The 12655-nt window shown below is 46.0% G+C and overlaps 1 protein-coding gene across 1 annotated transcript in view; it reads right to left on the reverse strand.

Moving 5' to 3' along the window:
- Positions 1-12655, reverse strand: part of LOC111222323 (transmembrane protein 211-like) — a 99168-nt gene that overhangs the window by 24855 nt on the left and 61658 nt on the right. The window lies entirely within an intron of this gene.

Here is a 12655-nt window from a genome sequence, read left to right on the forward strand (position 1 = left end):
GCGGAGACATCGTATGATTGGTCACGAAGGCACAACGCACACGGACAGAGTGTGAATGACAACCAATAGGATTCAGTCAAACCAAGAGATAAAAAGGCGTTCAATGATCAATAGAGCCATGGACAACTTCCTGTCTCAGGGTCTGTTAGACAAGTGACTGTACGGCCTGGTGGCTGGTTAACTGTCCAATGATTGGCTGATGTATTTAATCCCCAAGGACAGGAAGCCAAAATCAGCTTCAAACCAAAGAAACCTAATTATGTCAAGTCTCCTCTGGCTGATGATAAAGGATAATTACTTTTTTATTCCCCTCACTAAGGCCGAATACGTTCTCTAAGATGTGGTGACGTAACCTTTAACGAACACAGTGTGATTGATGAGGCGACTCATTTCCCCCCTCCAAATGATTACCAATCACAGCCCCCCCCCTTACACATACACACAAATAATCCAACCTCCCTATCAAACGGTTACAAACAAGTTTGAAAAAGGAAAGCATCTCATTTTAGGACTTTCATTACTCACATCATCTGATACTTACATCTCCAGTGTGTGGAGACAGAATACAATTACAGAGGAAAGGGGGGGGGGGGCTCTGCTTTATCTGTCCCGGGAATGAGACGCACTCACGTCCACAATGAGCGTTTCTGACACCGGCGTCAGCCACAGACGGCGCTCCGCTATACGATATCCATCTGTCCTGGGTGGAGAGATACTCGGACAGCGGAAGCTGGTGATGAATGAGACATCGCTCCGTGTCTGATACATATTTCTCATTTCCAGAACAAACAATACAGACATCTGAAATGAATATTGCCGGCTGCAGTAGCACAGGCGACACAACTCACTTAACAGGCAGGAGGAAATAGACAATGAATTCCTTACACATTACAAATCACTGGGGTCAGGTGTTGACCCAGTTTGGATCAATGATAACTGGTTAACGTTACACACGGGGAGAAAACCTTTGGGCACCAATCACACCTGCGATCATGGGTTGTTCTGACCCAGTTTACTGTCCATGGTGGATCTTTGCAAACTCTTGCCATTTTTAAACTTACTGGGTCAAACACAATGATTTGTTTATTGATCAGTCAATCAGAACAAAATGAATCTGCAACTATTTCAATAATCGATTAATTATTTCAGTCATTTATCAAACAAAAGTGTAAAACTTTCTTTGGCTCCATTTTATCAAATATGATGATTTGCTGCTTTTCGATGTCTTACATTATAATAAGCTGAAAACCTTTGAGTCAAACATTTGACGGATGGATGATCTTGAGCTTTTAAACTGTTTTGTGATGTTTCATGCATCAGACCTTCCCTGCTGACATCAGACTGTCTGACTCCGTTCAGACTTTCAAATCTAAACTTAAAACGTGTTTTTATGCCTTAACTTTCAGTCAGCTTCCTATTCTTTTACCAACTCAGGCTCTGTATCCACCACCGGCGGGGGGGCCTCAGTCTCAATAAGCCAGTAAACTCAGTACAGTATAGTCCAGGTTGTCCTGCCGACGAGATCACTGTAAACTTTCTGAAAACCACTGCATCATTCAAACTGTTTGTTTTTCTCCCTCAAGCACATGAAGCGCCCGAGCTGTGTGCCTCTCTCTCCCTTCTCCTTCTCCTTCTCCTCCCTGTTCCTCTCTGCAGGTGCTCCTGCCTCCAGAGCTGCAGAGTCTGGACCTGCAGCTGCAAACCAGCTACTGCCCCATGATCCTGTTTAACACCTGCTGCTAAACCTGCTCAAATTTACTATAATTAATAATGATTCTTGTTATAAGCTGTTACTGTCACTATTAAAAGGAAGTCTTTACTCGCCACTGTCGGCTCGCGCTGCTCTTGGTGGGAACTGTTGGGTTTTATTATAAAGAGAAGGTGTAGACCTGCTCTGTTTGGAAAGTGCCTTGAGATAACGTGTGTTGTGAATTGGTGCTATACAAATACAACTGACTTGACCAAACAAGAAACTGATTCATCAAGAACATAATTGGCAGATTAGTTGGAGACCCATTGTCTTGGTTTTGATCGATGACCCATTGGTTTTCTACCCATGGTCACTGGATAACGCAGGGCATCTCGACCCACAACGAATCAATTTTGACCCAGTAATTTCTAATGTCAGTGAACGCTCATGAGAGCCTCAGAGAGATTACCTTCCTGACCCCCTTACATTTCAAATCTTCATTTCGGCTTAAGGAACCCTATTAACTCATACGTCCAACTTGACAGTTAAATGAATCATGAGACCCCCCCCCCCCCCGTCATCCTTACGGCTTGTGTGAATTCCTGTGAGACTACAGAGCAAGCGTACTGTACAGTACATGTCCATATCTGGTGTCTGGGCCTCAGCCCTGACACTTGACAAATGTTGTGCTTCCCTCTAAACCTGGTTACTAGCAGGTTGTCCAATGACAGCAGTTATTCGCTCTTTAATACCACCAAAATCCGATTATGTTTTTCGGGGGTGAATTCGCCAGCCGACAGAGATGGATGGAGACTATAAAATAAGGCATTGGCCGAGTAGAACATTTTTTAAAAGGTTAGGAAAGACATAAAAATAGCAGGACTCAAGGAGATCTGTGGTTAAATATCCCAGCACCCAAGGTCAGCGAAGTCAAGGTGGAGGAGATGATGCAGGGTGTCGGCGCTTCATCCTGAGGCGCCACCAATCCGGCTCGGGAGACAGAGACTCTTATATGATGGATGTAAATCTTCCTTTTTTTCAGTTTGTGGTGGTGGTCACTGTAAATTATGAGCACAGAGAGGAAAAGGGAAAGAGAAAAAGGGCAAAAAGACAGAGCGGACGAGAGGAAGACTGATACGAGGAGGGAGGTTTGTTTTCAGTAGGAAAACAAAGTCCAGCTGCCGTGTGTCCTGAGCAGTTCGATCTGTGCAGAGCAGATGACAAGGTCATTAACCAAAGACCCCTACGGTGAGTCTGGCTCCAGGTGGCTCGGTGAGCTTTGAAAACACAGCAGTAAACACAGATTCCTACCAGGGATCAATACGAGGTAATCAAAAGCTAATCGTGACCACGGACCGCAAGTTGTTAGCGCTGAGGAGCGTTGGGCAGATTCATTCATTTGCCAGTTGTTTACACCAGCGCACATTCAGCTGAGACAGTATCAGACCCTCAGCAGCACCAGTCGACTCTTTCGACCGTGTGTTTGCCAACACAGTTCACTCTCTGGGAAAAAGGTCCAATCCAATAATCACATTCCTCCTGTTGTTTTGTCTCACAGCTCGTCTCAGTTTCTGGAAGGGTCCATTCAGAGAGCGGGGGGACCTTTCTACCTTGTCCTGAAAGGCTTCAAACCAACGCCTCCACTCCTCAATGGCTGAGAACAGTCCGGCCCGGGCTTTCTCTGGGTAACACAATTATCCATGGAGCGCTCAGGCCCGTCCTCCTTCACATTCAGCCTCTGTTTGATGGCCAGCCAGCCCCATGACTTTATCCATACACAGTATCAGCCTATTGCCATGCAAAACAGCAGCTACTTCCCCCGTCCTGCACCGTCTCACATCGTACCCTAAAAAGAGGTCCCCCTCTTTAGCCCTGCTTTGTCCCACAGCTACTAATGCGTGTAATTTTTGTGCAAATGAGGAACGGGGACTGTGAGCAAACACACCTCTTTCAGTTCGAGCTATTATAGGATTTGGCCCATATGGTGGGAGGAAGATTTGTAATTGTGGCTCACTGGGGAAACAGTGGGAAAGCGGTGTGTGAGGGCTGAGGAGTTTGTGGAGCTTAGTTTAAAACAGAGAACTAGAAAGAAAAACAAGAATTCACGGTGCACAACTCAGGAAAACACTGCAACACTTTGTTTTCATGGAAAATGTCTGTCAAGAATGCAAATACCCAGAGTCCATTACTACAAAACTACAGAATAGGATCATGGTCCAATATTGTGCAGTGAATAAAAAAAGCTATCTCTCTCTCTCTCTCTCTCTCTTTATATATATATATATAGTTTTACATTTGAATCTGCCAGGAGTCTCCAAATTAAAGAAGTATTTCAGACTGTCCTTTGTTCTCATAAAACTTCCACACATGATTCAAGACGCTATTTCAGGCTCAGCAGCAAAGTGAGGGAGGAGTGGAGTACAAAGCCGGCATGCCTTCAGTGAGGGGCCGAGACAGTTTTATATGATTAAAATTGACTGGCACATGGTGCAGGCCTCCACACCCACCCATAACAGATATTGAAGACCCCCCTGGGAGGGCGGGCAGCCAGAGGCCTCCCTCAGTGAATGAGACAGGTTTGTAAAAAAGCACGAGGTTGCCGCCACAATCAATTCCCGTCCATTCAGCTCGTGCATGTGTGTGTTCGGTCCTCGTACCCGGGCACCAGTCAACAATTCCAATTCCGATAGCTCCTTAAAAACCACTCAGGCCCTCCTCGCCGCCCCTCCCACCCCCTCCTCGAGTGGCATGGAGATAAATATTTATCACATGGAAGGAGAGCGAGACGGACAGAGAGGGAGGCAGAGCAAAACAGGAAAACAGGGACAGAGAGAGAGACGGCCAGAGACACTTGTGGTTACGATGACAACAGCTTCCTACTTGGCAGAGGACAGAAACCGAGGGAAACGGAGGAGACTTAAAAACAATAAGGAACAAGCAAAGCAGTCGTGAGAGTTGGAGGGGAATGAAAATAGAAGCTTCAGCCTCAAAATGAACCCAAGGTGGCGAGCACCCATCTGGGCGGTATGCCGCTCTGGTCAACCTCCCCTCTCTGAATTCCCTGGAAGAGCGGAGAGTGTTTCTCTGTTTTGCTCACGATGTTTTTGTTCAATTTCACGACTCGCATTCCACTCACCTCCTCCTTCAAATACAAATGAGAAATTTCCATAGTTCCCTCCAAGGAGGCAATAATAACACCAAGTGCTGCGAGGAAGGAGAGAGAGAGATGCGTATATAAAAATGGTGTGCACATAGTAATACTCAAGGTTATTGTGAATGTTGAGGATTTATGGGTGAGAAATCCATTTAGGATTCAATCAGAGAGGAGGGTCCTCTGAAACACACCATGGAGGCAGCACAGGACACACTCACAGCTGCTACGAAGCAGATTTCCCCGGACGGAGCCGCAGAGTCGCCTCCGTCCTCGCTATCAGCGGGAGCACACATCGCCAAGACAGGCCAACGATCGTGACCTTTAACCCCAAAGACGCTGAGGGATTGTGTGGCTGTGACCTCCTCATGGTGAGAGGACCCGAGAATAACTCTTTATTTAATGCTGAAACATTTAGTCTCTGTATCGTTCAGTCGACTGCCACAAAATGAATCAACACTTTTAATAATCGACCAATTGTGTTCAGTCATTGATCAAGCAAATGTGCTAAAAAAGGTTGTGATTTGCTTCCTTTTCACATCATTTCCTCATTTTGAACAAGAAATGTATATATATATTTATTTATTAAAATATTTAATCTATTTATTTTTCTCTTTTCTAACATTTTATTTGGTCCTGCACTGATTTTACACACAAAGTTTATTCTAAATGTCACAATGAGTGGCCTACACCTCTGCCACTGAAAGCAGATGTATAATGTCCTCTTTTGCTCTAGAGATGATGTCACAGTGATGTCACAGTGAGGTCATCAGGGGACTCTCAAATTACTTATATTCTGTTAAACATTTATCAGCAAACCTGCGTGACAGACTGGAGGTGAGGGTTTCAGAAGAAGGGGGCATTTAGGAGGCAGGAAGGGTCTAATGAAAAGATTTTGAGTTGCATTATGGGAAATGTAGGATCCAGCATTTTCAGGGTTTGACTCTTACTTGGAACTAAAGGTCAAGATATCTCAGCCTCTGCTGCTAAAGTGCCTCTTTAATAGACTAAGTGATTATTCAATTAATGCAAGAAATACATAATAATCAATAATGAATAGAAAATGTCTAATATCACCATTGGGTTTGATGAATTCCTGTCATTGTGTTTTCTGTCCCTTCAGGATCTAAATGAACTTTTATGTTGATAGACACTCGTCCCTTTCTGTCTCTAATAGGAGCTTTAACGATGAAAGAGCAATCCACACAATTCGGTTCAGTTCCATCGTCCAGATCATAGCCTGAGGTTTTCTTTTACACACACCTCCTCCTCACTGTGAGCAGCCAACCCGGTCGTCTTGCAGTTGCATCCATAATTCCGTGGTGGTCGTATATAAAACCATTATCTCCTGCATTTGATCCACCTCAATCCTCTGGCAATATTATATTTCCTAATCAAGAAAGGTGCGGGGGAGTGCAGAGCCTTCCCTCCAGTCTTTTTTCCTGACTTGATTTCTTCCAGTTGCCGTCATTTTACCTCCATCCACCGCTTTGCTGCCTCTCCGTCACCTTTCCTACACATCTGTCTCACTTTCCTCTCCCCTTTGATTCTCTTTTTGTCTGTTTCCTGCTCTTTATCACTCCTCCCAACAGTCATCCATCTTTTTTGTATCTGTCTAGATCTCTTCTCTTTCACACCCACTTCCTGTGTCCCGGCCTTTCTCTTTCTTTCAGGCGCAGCGGGCCACAACAGAACAGCAGAGGATGATTTTCTAAGAAGTCATAAATCCCAGAGAAAGCAGCAGAGAGGAGGGAACACGGGTACCGGGAAAGACAGAGTGATTTGGAGAGAGGGAAAAGCAGAGCGGGAGAGAGAAAACCCTAAAGTTCAATTTGCAGTAATTCTGTTATCTGAGGCAGGCAGGGCTGGGTCACGGCTGCAGATACAACGGCTGCCCTGCAACAGCCATTTAATGTATTTACAGTCGGTATTTACCTCTCTGTGTAGTTGTTTTCATTGTTAGTGTCACCACTCTTGCATTAGTTTCACACAGATTCACCAATAACAAAGCATTGATGTGAATTCGACAGCCTCACTGTTTCCACCATATCTGACCTGTATTACCTCACCTTTATTACAAACAACAACAACAACAACATGTGCTCCACACTGAGTGTTCACCTGGTGAAACAGGGGCTTTTATTGTGAAGAAGCAGTTTGAGCTGACTGTAAACAATTTTAAAGGTTTTCATTTTTTGACTTTGGAGCAGTTTTAAATATTGCAGAGAGTAACAGACGAGCGGATCTGCAGGCTGCACAGCTCCAGCTCCTCACTGCGTCCTCCTGTTGTGCCTCCACTCCACAACACTCCTGCTCACACATCGCGCAGAGTGAAATCAGATGGCAGGATGATTATTGTGGAGCTGGTCAACATTGACTGACAAAACAGACACGGTTTGGCTGCTGCACTGTAAACACACACACACACACACACACACACACACCAGTCACTTTTTTGTTGCTGCTCAAGGTGCGTCTGCTGCTTCATAGTGTTGCTATTACCATGGTAACCACAGTAACCACAGTAACCACAGGTGTTGCCAAGTCAAACAGGACTGAAGTCTTAAGGGTTGCAACTTTTAAGGGAGTATTGCAACCACATAAAGCAGAGACACTCTGGGAGTTTCAGTCCTTAACATGAGTCAAGCACCAAAAACGCTGCAGGACACACCCACGCTCTCCTCGACGGCGTCTTTCAAACTCCGCCCTCACTTTATCTTGCAGGTTAAACGATTCTGTCGTAGGCCCAAGGTGAGACAGCACCTACTGACTTCACTAGGACATTTTCCGGAGCTTTCCACAGGCTGAGTATTATTCCTCCTGAATCACACATTTATTTTGACGTGTTAAATTGGGGTCGTTCCCCTTTCAACTCGGCAGTGCACTGCCTTTTGTCCTTATGCAGGTATCACAATGAATGAAAGCAATGATGGAGAACAGCTGTAAGTTCCATAATACACAGTTGCCCACTGTCTTCCAGCCTCTCAGCGACTGACTGCCCCTATCAGCAGCTGAAAACCTGTTTCCACCCCTCCGAACTGCCCTCCTCCTGAACACTGTCTCAGTCTGCAGTAAGCCAGGCAGCCAACACAAAGGTGTGACCTTCAATTATTCACCTCCACATTCAAATTAACCGTCTTTAGCCGGAGAGATAAAGGGTCAGAGAGAGACAGAGAGAGAAATACAAATAAATTAAGAACAAAATCAAATATAAATCAGCTTAATGTCTTAAGCTTTAATGAGCCCAGGATAAAACCACTTATATATTAACCAGCAGGTTGTAATTACAGGAGAGGCAGAGCTGTTAAGTAAACAAATTAATAATTGATGTGAGAATTTCAAAATGTATCAGTGGATGCCATATTTTGAACTTTTTCTTTTAGATGTTGTGCATCAGCCTCACACCCAGCAACTGCAACCACACACAACATCCTCACTTTGTTTTTAAAGGGGGGGTGGGGGGGTGGGGCTTAAGGGGAACCCGAGGGGGTAAAGAACAGATATCGTCCATCGGGCTCGACTGGCCTGGGCAATGTGTTGGAAAAACAGCCCACTGTGGAGCAGGGATTATTGAAATCTTCTCAGGCAGGGCTGTTTTAAATGGGAAAGGAGGTGGTGCTGATGCTGCGTGTGTGTCTGTGACGAGTATGTGTTTGAGTGTGTGTTTGAGTGTGTGTTTAAGCGTGTGTTTGAGTGTGTGTTTGAGTGTGTGTCCCCATGCGCACGAGTGACGGACAAGCATGAGCGCTGCTGTTGATGACACCTCCATGAATGAGTAAATCTGCTGCTTTCCCCTCCTCACACCACTGCTACTATAGTTTTACTAGGAAGTGGAGGGCTAACAGCTGCTGCACTTCTCCCTCAAACACACACGCACACACACACGCACGCACACAAACACACGCACGCACACAAAAACACACACACACACACACACACATGCAGTGGTGTGGGGGCTGAAGAAGCTGAAAATGAGGGTGTGCAAGCTGTGACGGTGAACATTAATGGGGACAGCAGCTGTGGAATTAATGTGGCACATCTGGGAGGACGGAGCGGAGAAGAGACAGCAGCTCCGAGAGGGAGTGATGAGGAGGCAATACAAGTAGACAGACAGGAGAGAGAGAGGGAGAGAGAGGGAGAGAGAGAGAGGGAGGATGTTTGACTTGATTTTCAATAAGCCTCTCCCATCAGTCTCACTCGATGTCTCTCTTGTATTTCAGCATCTGGCCGAAGAAATAGATTTTTAAGACCCATTTGTCCTTGAGTCACCTGTGAAAACATCTTCATCTATGACTAAGAAAAGTCAACTTCACCAACACACACACACATCGATTTCATTCATTTCACACTCCCGTCATCACCTGACCACCTCGTGGTTACACGGCACGTTAGAGGCTTTTTGCATTCAATGCCTCCAGTCTGCAGTAATGGAGGAGAAATGCAGCCTTGACCATATCAACTATGACCATGGAGAGATCTAGCAGGAGTGTGCATTGCTGCAAGAAATAGTGCGAGAGCTCATAAGAAAATTCAGAATGCGTTGACATTTTTCTCAGAGCAATTTGACTGAGAGGAGAGAGTCAATCTTTCAGCGGGAGAAGTTGTTCTGCTTGAAAATAACCACTGGATTGCTGCTGCTGCTGCTGCTGCTGCTGCTGCTGCTGGGGCCACAAATAAAGAAGTTAAGGTTTAGACATGATTATATAGGTGAAACAGACCCATAACTAGTTTCTTCTTCCTTCTACAAAAGCACAGCTTCAAGGCAAGGCCTTTCTCTACCCCCACTATTCGAGTGCTATCCTGGGAGCTCCATCAAACAGGCAGCCAGAGGGCATCCTTAAAAGTCTCCTCAGCCCCCCCCCCCCTCTGCCTCTGCTCTCCGCTGCTTGTGTCTGGGGTTTAACACCTTCATTGAGGGCCCTCTGAAAGCAAGAGCAAGCAGTCTCCACCTGCCGAGAATAGACATCTCTGCAGGGTTTTACTTGCCGTTTAAAGACACACATGCAAACACACAGACAGGCTTCAACAGCCCACTAGCTGGAAGAACAAGGGAAGAGCTGCCTGGCTGCCTGTCTGTGAGTGTGTGCGTGTGCGTGTGCGTGTGCGTGTGTGTGTGTGTTGTGTGTGTGAGGACCCACCACCATGCCTATCAGCCAGCTAAGATATCGGAGGAGCTCTGTAATGAGCCATCACGGTGGTGGAGATCCACTTCACCTTTATAGCTCAGAATATCAGCTTCAGGAGAGAGAGGCAGAGAGAACGAGGCTGTGGATTTCAGTCAAGGGAGGAAACCCATAAAAATAAACCGCCACCACTCTCTAGATACCTCCAGAACATCAGCACCACCGTGGCTGAACTAAGCCTTTTTATTGGACGCTCACACATGCTCAGTATTCACCTCAGCCCCTTCTGTGCTCATTATATATTAGATTATTAACAAGGACTGTCTGGTGTAATAACGCCTCCTGCAGCCATTGTCTACAGTGCATGGTCATGTGCTAGCGCCACAGGAGAAACCAGCTAGCCTCATGAGCGTAACAGCAACGTAGCGCTGGAACATTTAACCCGAAAACGTGCAGAGGCTGCAAATGTTCTCGCTGTGCAACATTAAGTTGATCAAAGGGCTGAATTTCCAGAACCTCAGGGTTTGTCTTTAATGTGGAGAGGAGCTCAGAGGAGGTGGAAGAGCCACTCTCATTCTCTGACACTTTCCTATTTCCTATCGAAGAGAAATATTAACACTAACTATCAACTAAACTAGGACCTATCTGCAAGGCACAACTGAGATGAAGCTTTTCTTTAATTGGTTGATTAATTGTCTGTCACACGCGGCCTGGCGACGGGTGACCACGAAGGGAAGGGGTGACGTGAGCAGTAAAACACCCTGCACACAGAGCGGAGGATCTCTCTCTCCCTCTCCCTCTCTCTCTCTCTCCCTCAGATATATTGCACCATCAATCCCCCCGCAGCGGAAGCCACAGTAGGAAGATGAATAAATTAATCTGGAATAAATGGCCTCCTGCTTGACACATAATCACAGATTAGGCCGGGTCGGCTGGGAGTGATAGGTGAGGAGGGCTGAGAGAGGATGGGAGGTGGGGGGGGGTGGGGTCACCCACATTAACCCCTGTCCAGCGCAGGAGACCCCGTGCAGCTTTAAGCGGTCACAGAGAGGAGATGGAGGGACGGAGCTCTGAGGTGATTTAAGCGGACCTGTGGGCTCGTCCCTGAGGTGTGATTTAAACTGAGGTAGGCGGCGGCTAATGATGTCACTAATGAAGGAGTTCATTACTGGGTCAGCCCTTTGGACCCAGCCGTGCTAACTCGTCGCTCTGTAATGAAGAACCATTGCTTGGTGGAACGAGTTTAAAACAAACTCTGGCTGTTGATAATAAACAATAACAAAAAAATAACAATCCAATAAAGCTCAGAGCGAAACACCGTCTCCAGATGCAGGTGTGTGCCATAGAGCTGCGCGATCACTATTAGTCAATCATTCTCTAATGTAATCTAGCCCCACCCCCCGACCCCCAACACGACATTATGTGAAGAAGAAGAAGTACCAACAGTTATTGTTTCCACTTAAAGAGCTGCTTGTAAACCTAAACAAAATAAATACACGTGACGGTCTGGGAGACCGTTGTGGGGGCTTTAGGGGGTGCTGGTGGTCCTAGTGTTAAAACCAGGCTCAGAGCCTCCTCTCCTCTGATTGGCTCACTGACCTGTTGTTACTAGAGCTCCAGAGAGAAGCCTGAGAGAGGAGATGGTTCTCAAAACCACAAATACATCTGTTTATAGATCAACGTGATCGTGATCAAAGTGTAAAATACGGGACCTTTAAATTAAACCAGTCCTCACAAATACACAGCACCACCCAAACCAAGACACAAACATCAGCTAAATCATGCATCACCAACTCTCACCGGCTCGGCATCATCACAGTCCTTCACCCGTTTGATGACCTACAGTTACAGTAGGGGTCTGAAAGTCAGAGACCAGTCTGAGTCTCTGTCATTAACATCAGCAGCACCATCAACAATATCAACAGCATCAGTACCATTATATTTATATAGTGGGGATGTATCGTTATCTAGCACCCCGTGTTTCTGTCAAATCTTGCAGTTTGTCTCGTTGGGTTTTATTTCTTTATATTTCTTTGACTCTTAAAAAATATCATGCACATCAAATCAGATCAATCATCTCCACGCTACATCACCTTCCAAACGACCAAAAGCATCCACAACATCCAGCGGCGCCCCTGTCTGATTTTCTGCTGAGCGAAACACAATTAAGGTGAACGGAGAGATTCGTCATGTTGATTTATCCCACACCTCACCTAATGAAATTTACCCACATTCCCTTTTGAGCAAATGGCTGAAGGGGGGGGGGGGGGGGGGGGGGGGGCTTAAAGACGGGACGACCCTCCTCACCCTGCGTTCCTCTGTTTAGATGAATGAATCGTACCTCTGTCCCTTTCATTTTTCTCAATTAAGTGTTTGCCATTTGGAAAGCTTCCCAGCTTCATGATCATTAAAACCTTTGCATGTCAGAGGGGGCTGAGGAGGGGGAGGAAAGGGGGGTGGGAGGCACGCTTAATTCAATTTCACAGCCGTCAGCGCTACCTGCCCTCATCGACAGACAGAGAGAATGAGAGGGAGGGATGGTTAAAAGAGAGAGAGAGATAAATAATGGCAATGAACAGACTATCCATCCGAGGGCAGCTGCCAACATAAAAAACACTTATCGACGGTGCAAATCAGAGCTACTTTGTCTGGAGATGAGTCTGAAAACCTTAATGAAAAGAAATCATAAGG

This window comes from Seriola dumerili, unplaced genomic scaffold, assembly GCF_002260705.1.
Source record: "Seriola dumerili isolate Sdu_G_001 unplaced genomic scaffold, Sdu_1.0 BDQW01000091.1, whole genome shotgun sequence".
In the NCBI taxonomy this organism is placed as follows: domain Eukaryota; kingdom Metazoa; phylum Chordata; class Actinopteri; order Carangiformes; family Carangidae; genus Seriola; species Seriola dumerili.